We start from the raw sequence: 17,677 nt of genomic DNA on the forward strand, positions 1-17,677 counted from the left end.
CGTATCTGCTTGTACAGTAACACCCCCGCTGTGCAACGCCCTCTGTTGATGACCTATGATGTGATGTTTTGACGTTTCCTCTTAAACGGTTGGAAAAACGCGGTTTTAATAAGCCCAAACGGAACTGGTTCAAGATCGAGGGTTCTTTTGGAGGACAGTAATGTTTGTAGAGGGAAAAGGTGAGGCATTTAACTCCTAAAAATATTGTACAAACTGTTAACCATGGTGGTGGTAGATGTATAGGCCTGTATTGCTAACAGTGGACCTGCAAGATTGCACAAAGTGGATGGACAAATCCATGCACTTTGCACTTCGCTCTGTTAATTATTTAATTATTTAATGGCCATTAGCAACATCTACTGCACTGCTCCATTTACAGATATATCCTTACCTTGTATAGTAAGTTTTTAATAGCCTTATATATTTTCTATTGTTCTGTGTTTTAATTTATGTTTATGTTTCTTATTGTATTGTGTTGTTGCTGCTGGATGCCTGAATTTCCTTCGGGATAAATAAAGTGTCTGTCTGCGTGTCTGTCTGTCTGCGTGTCTGTCTGTCAAATGAAGAAGATGGCTTCCCTACAGTACAAATTCACCAGCTTAAATCATCGGCTAAATGAGTGAAACCTGGACAAAATAGGTTGTTTCACCAGGACCACAAGCACTTTTAAGGGGGTTATGAAACTGATAAAGCAGGATATTACCAACAAAATGGTTACCAATGCATTGCTTGATGCCATTTTCAACTGATGTTGTTTATGTGACATATGCAGTTATTTAGATTTTTCTTTACACTACATGGAGATTTGCATTATATTTTTTTTTACTATTCAAGGAAACTGCTTATGGCTTACCTACATTACAAATAAATCGGCTTAATCCACCAGCTAAATGACTGAAACCTGTACAAAAAAAGGTTGTTTCACCAGGACCAAACACACTTTAAAGGTGGTTATGAAACTGATAAAGCAGGATATTACCAACAAAATGGTTACCAATGCATTGCTTTATGCCATTTTCAATTGACAGCAGTCAATAGGTGTGTCCAAAACTGTGCTATATTCTTAATTACCTACATATGAAACAGTTACGGGGCACAAACTTTAAAAAGGCAGAGAATGGTGATATGGTTGTATTGTTTGCCGTATAGAGATGCTGGGCTGAAATTTCCATGCCCCCCCCCCCCCAACATTTCACAACACATCTGGGAGCACAAACACACCAGACAGTTTCACACCAGAACCATATTAGATCAGCTGTATGTTGATCATTTCAAAATGTCTGAAGCATCTTTTGAAAAGCTGTGTGTAATAACCTGATCATACACAGGACCAATTGTTTCCAACCCTGAATAGAGTTTCGTCACCTTGCTTTTAATAAAATAGCTATTTGTCCACTGCTACGCAATGTAATTACACTTTGGATGCGCGTTTCCACAGAGATTCACGTAAAAACACAACAACGAGTGGAAATGGGGGCTACTAACATTATGTCACGTGACCAAGAAAGCCTAAAAAACTTACTGGCCCTCCTGGTTTTTCAATTGCAGTCCGGATGCAAGAGTTTTATCACTGAGTAGAAGTGTGAAATATTTTTTCCCGGACATCCCCCTGAGAAATTAATCCCTTCCGAATAGAGCGTATGGCACAGTTTCAGACACAGCTCATGTTGTTCATGTGACGTATGCAGTTATTTTGATTTTTCTTTACACTACATGGAGATTTGCATGATATATTTCTACTATTCAAGGAAACTGCTTATCCCCCAGACCTTTGAATGATGGCGGCGGTGTGACAGACAGTGAGAGGAAACAGCAGAAGGCTTAATGGTTTAATTAGTTGAGTAATTGAATGTGATTCAGCAGATGAATCACTTATTGAAATAATTATTAGTTGCGGCAGTATTGTACTTTTTATAGCGCTCCAAACATGCCTCAGTGTGCTTGCTAACCAGTGACTGTGTGTCCTTCAGACAGTCAGAGGTCAAGACACATCCTGCTGCCCTATAGGAATTGGGGTCATGATCTTCAGAGACCTGAGAGTCAGAGGTTTCCCATGCATATGCAACGGTAAGTACTACCTTAACCTCTGGAAACTATGGCAAGACAAAGGGGACATTAAATATGTATGAGAGCTGTAAATATGTTCAGCAAGGGAATTGAATTGATAGGAAATGGCTGGGTGGCATTCGGCCATCTGTGTTGACAATAAGGTAGTTGTATTTTTTTCATATTTCCATACATTGTCCAGAGTGTGTACGAATGTAACATATGGAAGTCACTGTGTAACTTTATAAGCCTTTGGGTGTATCGTTCTCCCAGATGGTGCCCTAGAATGTAAAACTGTATTTAGCTTGGCTGAATAACTGAACTGGGAGTTCAGTAGATGGAAGTGACAGACTGTGAACCTTAAAGTCCATTGTTAAATATCTTGTATAACTAAAACAGAGCTAGAAAAAGGGCAGATTCCAAAAAGACTTTTGCAAAGTCTTGACCCATTATATCTAAAAAAAAAAACAAAAAAAAACACAAACAAGCATAAACACAGCCCACTACTGAAAGACTTTCCACAACTAAAGCTACAACTCAGTGTGAACATGGTGTTTTGAAGAAAAAAAAGAAAAGGAAGAGGAAGAGAAAGAGAAAGAGAAAGAAGAGGAAGAAGAGGAAGAAGAGGAAGAGGAAGAAGAGGAAGAAGAGGAGGAAGAAGAGGAAGAAGAAGAGGAAGAAGATGAAGACAATAAATCAGATTATAGTTGCTTTATGTGAAACCAGCTAGAGCTGACCTAATTAAATTATTTTAAAGCACATCTTGAAGAGAAAAATGAGGCAAAATAACAGGGTTGTAAGTGGGTTTGTAGAACTGCAGAACTATTTGCCTCAAGTCTTCAAAAAAAAAGAAAAAAAAAAAAAGGAAAAAGGTAAAAGCATGTAGCGCATGCATAAAAGCAAACAGACGCATAAATTCTGATTTGATCGCTCACATTCCAGTCGCATGTCCATGGAAACGACACGTATCCGATTTAGAACCGCATATGAAAGTGACTCAAATCTGATTTGAAAAAAATCTGATTTGGCACGTTCACACAGCCATGAAACAATCAGATCTGAACCACATTTAGCAAAAAATCAGATTTGAGTCACTTCAGCCTGGTAATGTGAACGTAGCCTTAGACTCTCCAGCTATGCACAATGCCATTCAAAATACCCACTGTACACTTGACTTGCTGTGCCTAGTACTTGCTTCAGGGGTCATTTAATGAGGTCTGCCTACCCCATTAAAGATATAGAGTCAACAAATACACAGTGCAGGCCTGTATACCATGTGCTGGAATGTACTATTTGTTATCCACCCACTATGTGTCTATTTGTCATGGGTCAGATTATGATTTAAGTGGAAGACCACCCTCAGCACAACAGTGACACTGACATAGTAGTAGCTTGTTAGTGGGAGAGTGGGGGGGTAGTGTGACTGCACTGTGTGTTTTTACACAGGTCTGAGTCACTGCCTGGTTGAAAATGATCCACTCCCCAAAAATATCCAGCAAAGAGTGCCTCTGTGTTCAGGAACTGACCACTGATAAATGTGCAGAACACATAATAGGCCTATCGACTTATAATAATGAAGTTCTAGTGTATGAAGTTTCTAGGGTAAGAGTAAAGCTTCTACAATGGCCAGTAATTACTGTAAGGTATAATATCTTACTTAATATTATTCTGCTTAAATGGCTTTTAATACTGGGATCAAGGTTGTAATGAAATGTGATTACTCTATGTATAATAAATAATCAGAAAATATCAACTGTTTTGCTAACAGTTTTTCTGAGCTGGATTACTCGCCGATTGTTGTTGACAGTACTGATGAACTCATTCATTTAAAGGGTTTTCAGCAATCCCATGCTGCTGATTTTAGTTTTCAGAAGGATGGAGGTAAAATCTGTTTTGCTTTGCTATTACCTTAGCTCTGACTGCATTTGACTGTGGTGTCAGTTGCCAAGTTTCAAGGTCAGGAGTGGACAGGAGATGTGCACACGTGGTAGAGCTAAAATAAATCATATTTTAGCGTCTTAACAAAATGAGTTTTTGCGATAAACCCATTGTAAGAGCAGCAAAACACTGTAAATAATAGTAAGCTCAATTTGCTTTTCACACATCCAGTAACTAGACTGGAGGTAAAGCAAGGTAGCAGTCCACCGTGGGTGCATATACAAATGAGCCTATATACATGATATACTGTAAAACCAGTTACTGCTGCAACCCAAACTGTGATGGCACAAGTGAAAAAAAATAATGCACACAAAAGATGCTAATGCCAAACAGCTCATGTGGATCTAAGAAGAAAAATGATCTGCTCTGTTGAGAAGACGAAGAGAAGTGATTCATTCTGTGTATTGACTTTCTCTCAGGATGACCATGATGCATTAGTTTACAGTTCTGATATCCTGCACCACTGCACCATTTTGTTTGCACCAGGACTGTCTCGGCTGTACAGAATATCAAAATGAGATGCATATAGCTGTGCATGGCCAGAATTGAAATGTAGCTGATTTTCCTCCTTCACTAAACCTTTTCCTCTCTCTCGCTCACACGTTCTCGCTCTCTCTCACCCATAAACACACTCTGAGTGGCAATATTCTTTATTGGGGTTTGAACTCAAGTGTCCTCTGGGCTTTAATAAGGCTGTACGAAGTGTACCTGCAGTGTATGTGCTATGGAGAGAGAGAAAGAAAGAACGAGAGAATGAGAACAGGGCGTCTATGTCTGTTTAATGAATGAATAAGTATATGTTTGGTTGGAAAATGTCAGTTTTAGGCTGTTTTTTTTCTAGGCTGCATCAATCTGTTTTTTTTTTTTAATCAAACCTGATTGTACTGACCACATGAAGATCCAAGTGTGAACACAACAAGAAAACACAAAAACTATTTTTGTAGATGGTGGAGGTAAAAAGGGTCCTTGGTCCTGAGGTAGGACTGTCCTATGAAGACTCTTTTAGTAGTCTTGTAACTTCTTTTTTATTTATGCAAATAGTTAAATCATAATGATTAAATGTTACATTTGAAAACAACCACTACTTTTCATGGTGCTCTTTTCTCTGTTCCTGCTGCATGCATAGACAAAGAGAATTATCAGATTTTTAGCTGATGGGCATTTGTTTGTGTTTTATGCAATATCAGCAATATATTGGCTTTTTTATGGCAGACAATGTTTGTGATTTGATCATCACAGACTTAAATCAGTTTCTTCATATGAAGGACTTCTAGAAAATGAAGTATTTTAGCTGGTGGAATATTTTCAAACGGTTCTTTCATATTTGTAACCCTATAAACGTTATTTCTGGTGGTTAAAAGTGCAGGACAGTCTACTAAGATGTGTTTATTAGTTTGAGGATTATCACAGAATTGGCAGTCTGGAGTCTGTTCGCCAACGAGGAGGTGGTGGTGGGTAAGAGCAGTATGTCTAATTCGGCACCTAGACATGGTTGTCAGATCTTGTCTATTAAGGAAGTCCATATTGCATTTAATATCAAACAGTTTATTTTGTGGATTGCTAGACCATTCATTCTGCCATTTTCTTCTACAGTGAACTTTAACCAGATGGTAGGTGTCCGTAATCGGAACATGGTTTCAAAAGTGAGTTCCTGGTTTCTTGCTTCCCTTGCTAAAAGGTCTGCTGAGGGGCGTAAAGGATCCCCTAACTAAATCAAACACTGCATTAATGGCATTTGGCCGGTGCTTTTATTCAGAGTGAAAGGTTATTGTATGCAATGATCGAAGTCTTTTCCAAGGATAATATACTGTACCTACCAACCAACCAACCAACACAGTTTCTCAAACACCTAACAGTTTATAATAAACTGGTAGGAACAGGTGAGAAGCCATTTTCAAATTAGATAACTAAAATGGAAAAAAAAAGTGATGAGGAAGTAAAGAGGCACTTGTGATCTGTAAGTCTTTCTTTATGGTAAATATTAGAAACGCCCCCAGTACAGAGAGACGCAGGCTAGTGCTAGCAGCTATAAAATCACAAATGGTGATAGCTGTAGAAGTGTAGATTTATCGTGACAGAGCCAGCAAAAAACACAAAAAAAGTCCACGTGGAAGCAGGCAAGGAACCGAAAAAACGTTCTTGATGTAGAAGAGGAGCCTAAAAGGTTGTGAGGCTGTTGCAATTATAAGTACCACTTTCTCTTTCTGCGCATTTTTGTATTTTAATTTCAACCATGCAAAACCCTTTCCCATTATGTTTCCCAGTCTGTTGTGCTCATTTTCTCCCAGCCTGTATGGGGAGCCTTTAAAAAAAAAGCTTATACATTATGGTGTGTTTTTTTTTCTCTACAAGACACTTAATCTAAAATCTGAAATATATATATATATATATATATTTAAAGCTATATATTCACTGTGTATAGTATCAAGATTTGCATCATATTAGCAGGCTCTCGTCAATACACCACATTCCTAATTAAAACCTTCGCCCATCCATTTCTCACTAGGGACAGATATAAAAGGGCTGCTGTCTATTGACTCTTTAATCAGTGGATTGCAGGTTCGATCCTCAGTGATCCCTCACTTTGTCCAGAAATCCCAAAGTCCCAGACCCCTGAGGGAACAACTGACCTTGCCCAAGTGACAAATTTTTAGCTCTCAGATGATGTTTAATTACCATGAGTTCCAAAGGAAGTAGATGTCTGGCTTCATATGACTGGAAGGAAGCACATGCTGGCCTTCATATTCTCAGACCTGGTAGCATTATGCAATAGTTAGTGTCCTGGCTAGTGTATAGAACAGGGGCATGCAGTTAATACAGTAGGTACCCCTTCTGTTATTGTATTAATATTCCAATAACTACATATTCTCAGTCTTGACTTTGTTACATTAACTTAATACACATTAACAGGAAACAAACACAGCTAGATACGACAAAAGTACCATGTACAACAGAACGCAATGAACCACAACCATCAATGCTTAATTTTCCGACATGTACAGCTGTTCAACAAAGATCACTCATTTGTATGTCTACAGCATGCCAGACATGGCATCCAAAACATTAAGCACACACAAAAACTCACCAGTCAGTTGGCCTTTCCTTGTAAATTAGTTTCACATTGAAGGACAGCCTTTAAAAAGGCTTTTTAAATAGATACGACACATTCTGTCTTATTTGAAGTCACAGTTCTATGATCGTTAGCTAACTATTGAACTAATCCAGCATGTGCGCCGTTTTACGACTAACCAATACGTAGCACCTTCATTAGAATGTTGAGAAGGGGTTAGAAAGCCATGGCCCCGCCCCGTAGTGAAAATTATGAATCTGGGGTGGGTTTCCCGAAAACGATCAATCTTAGCGAATAACGAACGAACTAACGAATGACGTGTGTAAAGAACGAGCCAGTTCTGCGAGTGTTTCCCAAAGAGCTTCGCAACGTGAAAATTAACGAACGAGGTTAAAGAACATCTTTGTTGACTCCTCCCCCGAAACAGCGCGCTCAATCGATCCACAAATATCGATTCAACTCTGCAATATGCAGTATTTATTCACTATGACACCCTAAAAACGTAGAAATGTGTTGTAATCATCAATATTATACTCCTAAAGATACATATGACTAAATAAATACTCGAAAATCTAATCTATTTTAAAACATTAAACTTATTTTTACATTTTTAAAACTATTATTGTTAATATATATTATATTAATAGATATTATACTAATATTATTAACAGTAATATTGATAGTAATATTAATTTATTATTATTCTAATTTTTATTATTATAAAAATAATATAATAATACATATGTTCCTGTGTGTGTGTATATATATATATATATATATATATATATATATGTATATGTATATATATATATATATATATATATATATATGTATATGTATATATATACATATATATATATATATATATATATATATATATATACATATATATATATATATATATATATATATATATATATATATGTATTACATTTTAAACCAACAGAAATATGTTTTGTACTTTATACTGTGAAGCTCCAGCTCATCCTAAATCACCATCTCAGTTGGGTTAATGTCAGGGGATTGTCAAGGCCATGCACCTTTTTGTCTACTAATTCCATTTGCGTCAATTAGTTTTCATGGTTTTAATATTAATCGACAATGTAAAAAAAAAAAAAACATGGAATGAGACGTGTCCAACTTTTGACTGATATTTGCGAGCTGACACACCCCAGAGTTTGCCCAGATGAACTTGGTGACTTTGCAGCTTTGCTTAGACCGTGAGCATCATCTGCAGGAATTGACTGATTGCATTTCTTGCAGCATTAATGTCAAGACTTCTATCATCGCTAATCTGGATTTAAATAATTTACTCGTGGGTTTGATTGCCCAGTTAGACTACAAGCCACAGTTGGCATTATAATATAATATAATATAATATAATATAATATAATATAATATAATAATTATATAATATAATAATAATTATATAGTAATATCATTGATTATAATTAATAGTAATATAATATAATATATTAATATTAATAATTATATAGTAATATAATTGATTATGATTAATAGTAATGTAATATAATTGCTTCAAACACGGAAATGATCATTTTTCTTCCTCAAAATTGGTGGTCCCTGGTGTTTAAGGTGCTGAACTGCAATCCCCTAAAGAAGCTCGTTAGAAATAACGATTGGGTGAGAGCACTCGTTAATCTGCGATCGAGTTTACGTAGTACTTTAGTTACGCACGGGTTTGGGAAACACTCTTTAATTAACGATCAATCTTAAGTACGAGTTAACGAAGTTCTTAGCGTTACGAAGCTTTCGGGAAACCCACCCCTGATTGGTTAGATTGTCCTATGACTTGGCTAATAGACTCATTACTTCACCGTTCACAAAATCAGTAGAAGGGGCAAGAAGACACAAGGGGGCAGAAGCCATTTAAAAAAAAAAGCAGTTTTGATTGGTTAATACCGCTGTCAGTCAGATATCTGTCCTATAGCAACTGAAAAATGCAGACTAATGCTCTGATTTAGCTGTTTTTTTTAGTTAATTTATAAAATATATGCTTACAATTTACAATAACTATAAAATATATTTCCTGATTAAATAAAAATATTATGTAATGATTTACATGCACATATTGTCTCCCCTTCTCTGAATGATTAAAAGGACCTTACTGCACACCACTGGTATAGGAACAGTATATGACTAAATAAAGTAAATAAAAATGGGAATGGGGAATACCCAGAGAACATTTGTATACAGTCCTGATAACATAAGGTATAAAGCAGCTGTCTGAAGAAGAGGCAACAGCGCAACACGCTGAAGATAAGCAGCGCACACTGATTAGCCTGATGAGCACGAGCTCTTACAATAAACCAGGTCAGTTCATGCTCATCTCCAGCACATGTGCGAGAGCAGGCCTTGTGCGAGCAGCTGAAAGAGGACTGTTCTGGCTCATCTGCGAGCTTCTTTAAAGCACAGCGCTGTAGAGGGATCTGTCAGAGTTAAGACCGGTCTGCTGAGGCTAAGGCACACACACTCAACGCACACACCCAGGGATAATTGGAGGTCACGCTGAAGCCATTTTCCAAAGAGCTGACCTCTCATCACAACTCCACTGGCGCTCATTAGCCACTGATAGCCGAGCCTATGTCACATGACCTGGTGAGGTATGGGAGTGTATGTGTGTGTGTGTGTGACACGTGGATGTGTGTCAGAAAGAAAGCACGAGAAAAACAGAGAGAGAAAGAAAGAGAGAAAGAGAGAGAGAGAGAGAGAGAGAGAGATACAGATACAGCATATGTTACAGAATTTTTAAGCCTGAGATATATATACTTGATAACTTGACAGATTAGAAATACTAAACTCAGAGAACTGAAATGATACATGTAAGCTGGGTAACTCTGGCTACCTCTGCAATCTAGGTGTAGATGTCTAGTGCTAGATATAAATGGCGGTTTAAAGAATTTTAAAGATTATGGGTATTTTTGTATTTCTTTTAGGTACACTGCTCTGCTTCATTAATATATTCCTAAGAATTTCCTAACAAAGACCTAATAAAAGTCTATGCAAGGCTCATTATGGCTTTTTTTAAACAGCAGAATTGTTTACAGCTCTGCCATTATGATGATGGATATTACTGTACCATATTTTTGCACTAAAAGGGACACTGTCAATAAACGTCTATTTTCTGGTTTATTTTCATACACAAGGCGCACTGGATTATAAGGTGCATTATTTTAAATGTCAAACGAGCACAGGATGTTAATCTACACAGATTTCTGTCATGAAAACTGTTCATTTGGGCGTGTAAAGCACTTCCGTTTATCTACAGTAAGCTTAGATTTCCAGATTTCCACTAAGGCTGGAGCTACACTGAGGAACCTTGAGGCTATAGATAAAACAAAGCCAAATACTAGTGATAAGAAAGAAACTGATGAATATGTGAATCTTTATGAAAACAGTGTATCTGGAGGAGAGAGGGTTAAGAAAAGGTTAAATAAGGTTGATTGTAATTATTAAACTTCCATGCCATGCATATTAAACTTCCTGGTTTGCCATGGCTGCTCCCTGGTACCACTTGTGGGAATCAAACATAACGTTTGAAAATTTGCTTCATTCATCCTGACACAATAACCAGCTTTAATTGCACTGGCTCATCATATGCAGTCACAATATCCAGTGAATTAGATTAGCAATTTGTGATAGAAGGCAGATTATTTATTTGACGCTAAAATGATCTCAACAGCCATCCCATTTCCACAGCCCTAGATTTATGATTATGTATTTATATATATATATATATATATATATATATATATATATATATATATATATATATATATATATATATATATATATATATATATAAAAATAATATATAAATCTATAATATATATATATATATATATATATATACACATACACACAAACACTCATGTGTGTCTCCTCTAACACACAGGTCTAACACACAGCTGAAATGCTACATGCTGTTCGAACAAAATGACAGTGAGGCATTTTATTAAGAAATGAATAAACTAAAATTGTATTACAGTCCATAAATCGGTGAATAAAAGCATGTTCATATCAGCAAGAAGCTCAATAAAGCAAATCATCTCAGCAGTTTAGCTAATTTAGTTTTGTGCATGTAGCTTATGAATTCAACACAGCTCAGTCATTTGGTCCAATAAGAGAAGAATGAATATACTGGAGGATGTTCTGCTCTTTCCTATCTAATCAATAACATCAATGTATTATCTACATCTATTATCTATGGGATTATTCTGCAGAAAAAGCAGCGTATTCTTTCTTTGTTATATATTTGCTATGGTGTGTGGGTCAAACAAGAATGAAAGTAAGCAGCCGTTTCCTACAGGTCGAGTCTTTCAAAAGGACCCGAAGAGTTTAAAAAAGAGCACAACAAAAGCCGAACAGTGTGACGTCTTTTCTTATCTGTATCTCTAATCTGTTAATTCAGACTAATCTCTGCTCTCCACCGAGAACTCCTTCCATACTTTCCATTAAAGAGCTGACACTCTGCATGAGACACATCAGAAGATGGAGCTGGCCTCTCGCTGTTCAGGGCAAACATCACTCACATCAAGCCTCTTATCCCACGTCAGAAGTGGGTCACCGCCTGTTCCCTGCGCTTCCCTAATGAGACGGCATGTAATTATTAATTGTCTTTTCGTAGCGAGACGTGCGCTTTCCAGAGGAGCCGCAGAGCCAGCCAGCCGCCCGCCAGCCATCGTTACTGCCCTCCGATCAGAGCAATCATTTCCTTCCTTCTTCTTTCTCCTTCTCTCCCTCACCCTCTGTTTCTCTCTTCATAATTCTCCTCTCCTCTCTTTGTTGGACAGGCTGTGTAATCTCAGGGAGTGGCTCGGGCGTTTCATCCTGTCTCTCTCCTGTCTCGCTCCGGGCCATTTTTGGAGCGAATTGAGGAGCGAGCTTCCTCACGAGAGAGGGAGTGAGAGAGAGATTTGTAATTTGAGCTGACTACAGAAGCAGCGTTGCAGTGCTCCTTCACTAAAGTCATGCAAATTTAATGACCTGTTTAAATAACCCCTCGCTTCACTTTTAGCTTTTTTAGCACATGCAATGCAGTAACTTTTAAAATGCTATGTTTTGGAACATAAAATACATACAGCATAATAAATTGTGGCATTACATCTGACTGTAAACATCTGACTGTAAACATCTGACTGTAAGACTAGTTCACATAGAGTTCACACTACAAGCCTAATAAATCAGTTCAGATTTATGAGTGACCGGTATTTGTCTGTAATGTGAACTAATGGGTCTCTAAAACAGCACAAATACATGTGTGCATATCGTCTATGTTGTTCTAAGTTGCTTTGATGCTATAATAACGTTGCACTGAACTCCAACCCCTCGCCAGAATCTGACTCCCCATAATCACTGTTCTGAAGGAAAACATAATTTTATTTATTTATGAATTTAAAAAAAGCAGCAGACAGTCAGATTTCGACGCAACACAAAAAGCTTTCCTGCATTTTTCACCACAAGCTCATCATAAGAAGATCAAATCAAATAAACAGCAATAAAAAACATGCTGCATTTTGGATTCAACCCAGTGAGCTGATTAATTTGAAACAGAACATTTTGGCGACAACAAACAAAGGTGTTTCATTTTGTTAAAAAAAAAGCACATTTCTCCAACTGTTAAGCATGGGGGTGGGTGGATAATTCGTTAGGTGTTTGTGTTGCAGCCAGTGGCAAAAACAAAACAGAAAAGTTACAGGTAAAGAAAAAATATTCTATTATCCATATAAAGCTAGATTAAAGTTTAAAAGGGAAGGGGGGATAGCTACCACAGCAGGATGATGATGATAATGATGATTATCTTAAACTTACCTCAAAATCCACAGTGCGTTACTTCATAAGGAGGAAGCTGAAGGCTTTGCCATAACCCTCAAAGGTGTCCAAACCTTTGCTTCAGGCCCTTTCCCTTTTTGTTGGTACTGTGAAACTGTAAAAGATGGAAAAAAGGACTTAAGTTAAAGTCAAGCAATTTAGAAACAAATAAATGCTTCATTTTTTTTGTATCATCTGATTTATAGTCATTGTGCAGCATTTCTATATAATGTTTATTGAATGTGCATTTAATGTTCATGCTACTTTTTTCAGCACAGGTTAAATAAAACAGCCTAAATGTAATTTTGCATTGCTTTTATTTACACCATATCAAATGAACAAAATGTGCAATTTGAAATACGTATAAAAAATTAAAAAATAATGTGTAAATAACCTGAATGAAATCTATCTTTGCTGTGATGTTCCATATATAGCAAAGCAAAGAGACAGATGGGAATGTGTGTTAGTGAGTGAGAGAGAGATAGAAAGAGAGAAAGAGAGAGAGAGAGAGAGAGAGAGAGAGAGAGAGAGAGAGAGAGAAAGAAAGAGAGAGACGTAGCTCACAGAATTAAGGGACAGGTTTGTACAGAGCTGGCGGATGGGTGAGGATGTTCACACTCTTCTGACATTCACACATACGCCAGTACAAGCATGTTGCTGGGGGTGATGGTGGGGGTGGGTTATGGACAGATCCAGGATGAATGTGAGCGTGAGAGACAAGAGTGAGAGAAACAGATATGGGTCTGAGATCTCAGAGCGGTCACTTTTTAATGGACCACAGATGCTACCTTTTCTCAAATGACTCACTCACTCACACACAGACACACTCAGTCACACACAAACCCAGCTACACACACACACACACTCACCACCCCTCCCCCACAAGCACTCACTCAAACGCACAGATCATTCATCTGCCACCCACTGAATTAGAGGAAATAGGCTTATTTGGGTCACCAAAGAGCTCTCCATTCTGAATCCACTTGACCTTCAACAGAAATCAGCGTTAAAATCCCACTATCAATTTCCCCTCAGAAAACACACACACACACACATTGTTCCCTGAGAAGTGTACACACTCACCAACCAGGGCGAACAATAGGTGTGAACTCATCATGGCAGTGCAGACCCTATTGGTTGACGATGAAAGGCTTTTTCCTTTCTAACAGTTGTGTTGACAGATGAGGCGCAGACAGAATGGGGACGAGAGTTATAAGAGCTGGCACAAGCAGACACAGCTGTACGCCTGTTGACGCCCGCTGTGACGGTCACACATGCAGAACACAGCACACCCACCCACAACCTCACTCCCGCTAGCCCACCTGCAGCCTGACGGGCCAATGACTGTCCATAAAAAAGTGCAGAAGTTCAGATTTCAGTGGAGGAGAAGTTATACAATGAATAGAAGAATAGTGCATGTCATACAGTCAATACAAAACGAAAATAAGGACATCCAATGAAAACCTCTCTCTTTCTTGACATATTTAAATATACACAGCTCTGGAAAAAAATACGATGAGTTTCTTTGATTTTACCAAATGGAAAAACTCTGGAATATAATCAAGAGGAAGATGGATGATCACAAACCATCAAACCAAACTGAACTGCTTGAACCTTTGCACCAGGAGTGGCATAAAGTTGTAAAGTGTGTAAGACTGGTGGAGGAGAACATATCAAGATGAACGAAAACTGTGATTAAAAAACAGGGTTATTCCACCAAATATTGATTTCTGAACTCTTAAAACTTTATGAATATGAACTTGTTTTCTTTGCATTATTTGAGGTCTGAAAGCTCTGCATCTTTTTTGTTATTTCAACAATTTCTCATTTTCTGCAAATAAATGCTCTAAATAACAATATTTTTATTTGGAATTTGTGAGAAATGGTGTCCGTAGTTTATGGAATAATTTTAGAATTTCCGCAGGTTAGCTGCATTGCCTTCATCTCTTAATACTGTCAAAATTAAGAAAACATATCCATAGGTTAAAATATGTTAACAGGGTTAACAAGCTTCAAGGTGCATCCTTATTGTTTGACTGTATGTATCTGAAATACTCTATTTTTTGCTTTTTAATACAGCTAAACATGCTGGAATGCAAAATGTATAACTGAAAACTGAAACATATATAATAACCAAATCAAAAAAGGAAAATAAACAAAACAAAAACAACAAAGAAAAAAGGCAAATCTAAGCACTGATGACTAATTTCAACATTACTATAATACAAAATATAATATTACTCCCCACCAAACAAACATTCTTATTATTCTTATTAGTGGCTGCTTTACAAATGCATAGTCTTTTAAATCATCTGACTATTTTTATGTAGTCTTTCTGACTGGGTCATCATCACTGTTTAAGCTTTAAATATAGTTGTAACGATGTTTCCAGGACACGTTTGCTATGTTGATCAGAACTAAAACTGAAGAAGTGAGCTTGAGATGCAAGACTATGAACTACAGGAACCTGACCTGCCTACCTGACTGTTTCATAACCTCTCCTCAGTACAGCCTACACACACACACACACACACACATACACACACCTGTTCTACGTGGCGTAAAGTCACACACAGGCCAGAAGATCATTTTTATTTATTATCCATCCATTTCCTTTACTTCTCCTTACTTTTTCCAGAGACTTTTAGACTCTTAAAGATTCAGTGGCATATGAAGACTGATTGTTCCCGGAGAAGAACACGGTGGCATGACAAGAACCTGTTGTGCTCATCTTCAAGCTGTTTGAGCCGTTAGAGTGGAGTGCCTTTTACTCATTAGAGCTGAACAGCAAGATGTTTATTATACATCACTGCTGACATATACATTTTAATAGGCCCCATTTACTAGGTAATATTTAATCACTGATATTATTAGGTAAATGTGCAATACCTCTCTCCTGCTGGATTCTTGTATATTGTATTTTTTTTACATGTATTTCTTTTTCTTGTGTGAATTCCTTGTTTACTGTTATGATGTTGCTGGATTTTTTATTTCCCTGAGGGGACCCTGCCAAAAGGAATCAATAAACTTTCATCCATCTATCCATCTATCCATATATACATCCATCCAAACATCCATGTCTGAATATGTTTTAAAGACTATAAGGTATGGATACCTTTTACTTTATTAAACTAAAGTCAGAAGTCATATATTTGATTCTTTTCATTTGCAAACAGAAAAAACAATTGCATACAATTTTCTTTTTTTTTTTTTTTTTTTTTTTTTTACAGAAATTGCTTTTCTCTGTAGTAGTATGACCAAGTGCTATATATATTAGCCTTTAAATTTGAACGTGAAACTGTGTTAAACATGTCATAGTTCAATAATGAAAGTTTGGATCACAGATCTGACATACTGTGAACCTCAAACACTGTAAGCAATTTTAAATACAATGCTGCATATGCAAAATATTGGTACATGATTACAATTGCAAAAGTATGTATCCTAATATGTTTCATAACAGTCTTAACTACAGATGAACTCAGTGCCACATTAACCAGGCAAACTGTGTTTTTGTAATGTTTCACCATTGTCTCTCAAGATGAATGTACATTAACATTGCTGTTGTTGCGATACTGTTCTGGCTATGAACACACTTTTGAGAGGAGTATCCGGTTAGTGCTCTGCTTCCACTACATGACTCATTAGATTTACACTTTCTACTAATATGCGATTAAAAGCCAGACTGGTGGCATTTAGCAGTCAAAGCAGATTTCAACACTGGCTTAGAGGGGTTCTGCAGTCATGCACAGTACAGGTCTGTATTGGAATCTAGCAGTTGGACGAGGAACTGCAGCATCTTGTGTCCTTGTGTAATGATGAAATAACTGGCAAAACATGGATCATATGATTTGACCAGTTCTCAAGATCGGCAAATACCGAAACAAAGCTGATAAATTGTTCCATCATTGGTCTTAACTCAGTCAAAATGATATAAATAAGGTCACATTCTATCAGGGCATACATAATAAATTTAGTAATTATGTGTTATTACCTCTAGTTAAGCCACTAGCAGTAAATGTTTCTATTTAAAATGCAGTGTATAAACAATACAAGATGCAAATAATAGTTAATTCAGCTGTATACAAATTTAGATTACTGGAGTATTTTTCATGTTATGAATGCTAATAATAATAAAATAATAAAAACTATTAGTACCAAAGCACTACATTCTAAGGTGTTTTGTTTATGGTAATGTAAATTTAAATGTACTTCTTCCTCAATGAACCACTATGTGAAGAAAAATCTTAGTTAATCGTAGTTAAGTAGTGCTAGTGTTTCCTCTAGGAAATCTTAACTCCCTGCTGGTTTCCAAGAAGCAGGAAAAAAACAGAACACCACAAACCTCCACACATTATCCACCATTATGTAATAATACTCCGTTTTACTGAGAACATCATATGGCAGAATATAAAGTATAGTACATACAACATCATCTAAACATGAGTCACCAGAACTTAGGCTCATTCAAGATGTCAGTCTAGAAGCACAACATCCACCACTGTAGATCCCACAGATCCTACAGAGAGACAGAGTTTCTTTACCCTACTCGGTCCTTTCTTTTCACACTGAATTACTTTACTCCTCAATGGAACTGGACTCATGTCTGAGCTTAATGCTAATCACAACACTTTCCACAACCAGCTAGTATCAAAGGCTCAGGCAGGAATGGTAAAATACAGGATCATACTGGAAACCACTACAGTTTCTGTACCTTACTGCTAGGCCTCAGGAGAAGCAAACTCTATCCACACCTCTATTTCTTTCTCTCTCTCTATTTCTCTGTAGTCC

General features: G+C 37.0%; 1 protein-coding gene across 3 annotated transcripts in view; it reads right to left on the reverse strand.

The window, feature by feature from the left end:
* The window catches only part of dlgap3 (discs, large (Drosophila) homolog-associated protein 3), a 283,280-nt gene that overhangs the window by 163,058 nt on the left and 102,545 nt on the right, over window positions 1–17,677 (reverse strand). For all 3 annotated transcript variants that reach the window (XM_022683199.2, XM_049475370.1, XM_049475371.1), the window contains exon 2: window positions 12,887–13,001. The gene's annotated coding sequence lies outside the window, so the exon portion shown is untranslated. The remainder of the gene's footprint in view (window positions 1–12,886; window positions 13,002–17,677) is intronic.

The sequence above is a fragment of the Astyanax mexicanus genome, chromosome 3 (assembly GCF_023375975.1).
Source record: "Astyanax mexicanus isolate ESR-SI-001 chromosome 3, AstMex3_surface, whole genome shotgun sequence".
Lineage (NCBI taxonomy): Eukaryota > Metazoa > Chordata > Actinopteri > Characiformes > Acestrorhamphidae > Astyanax > Astyanax mexicanus.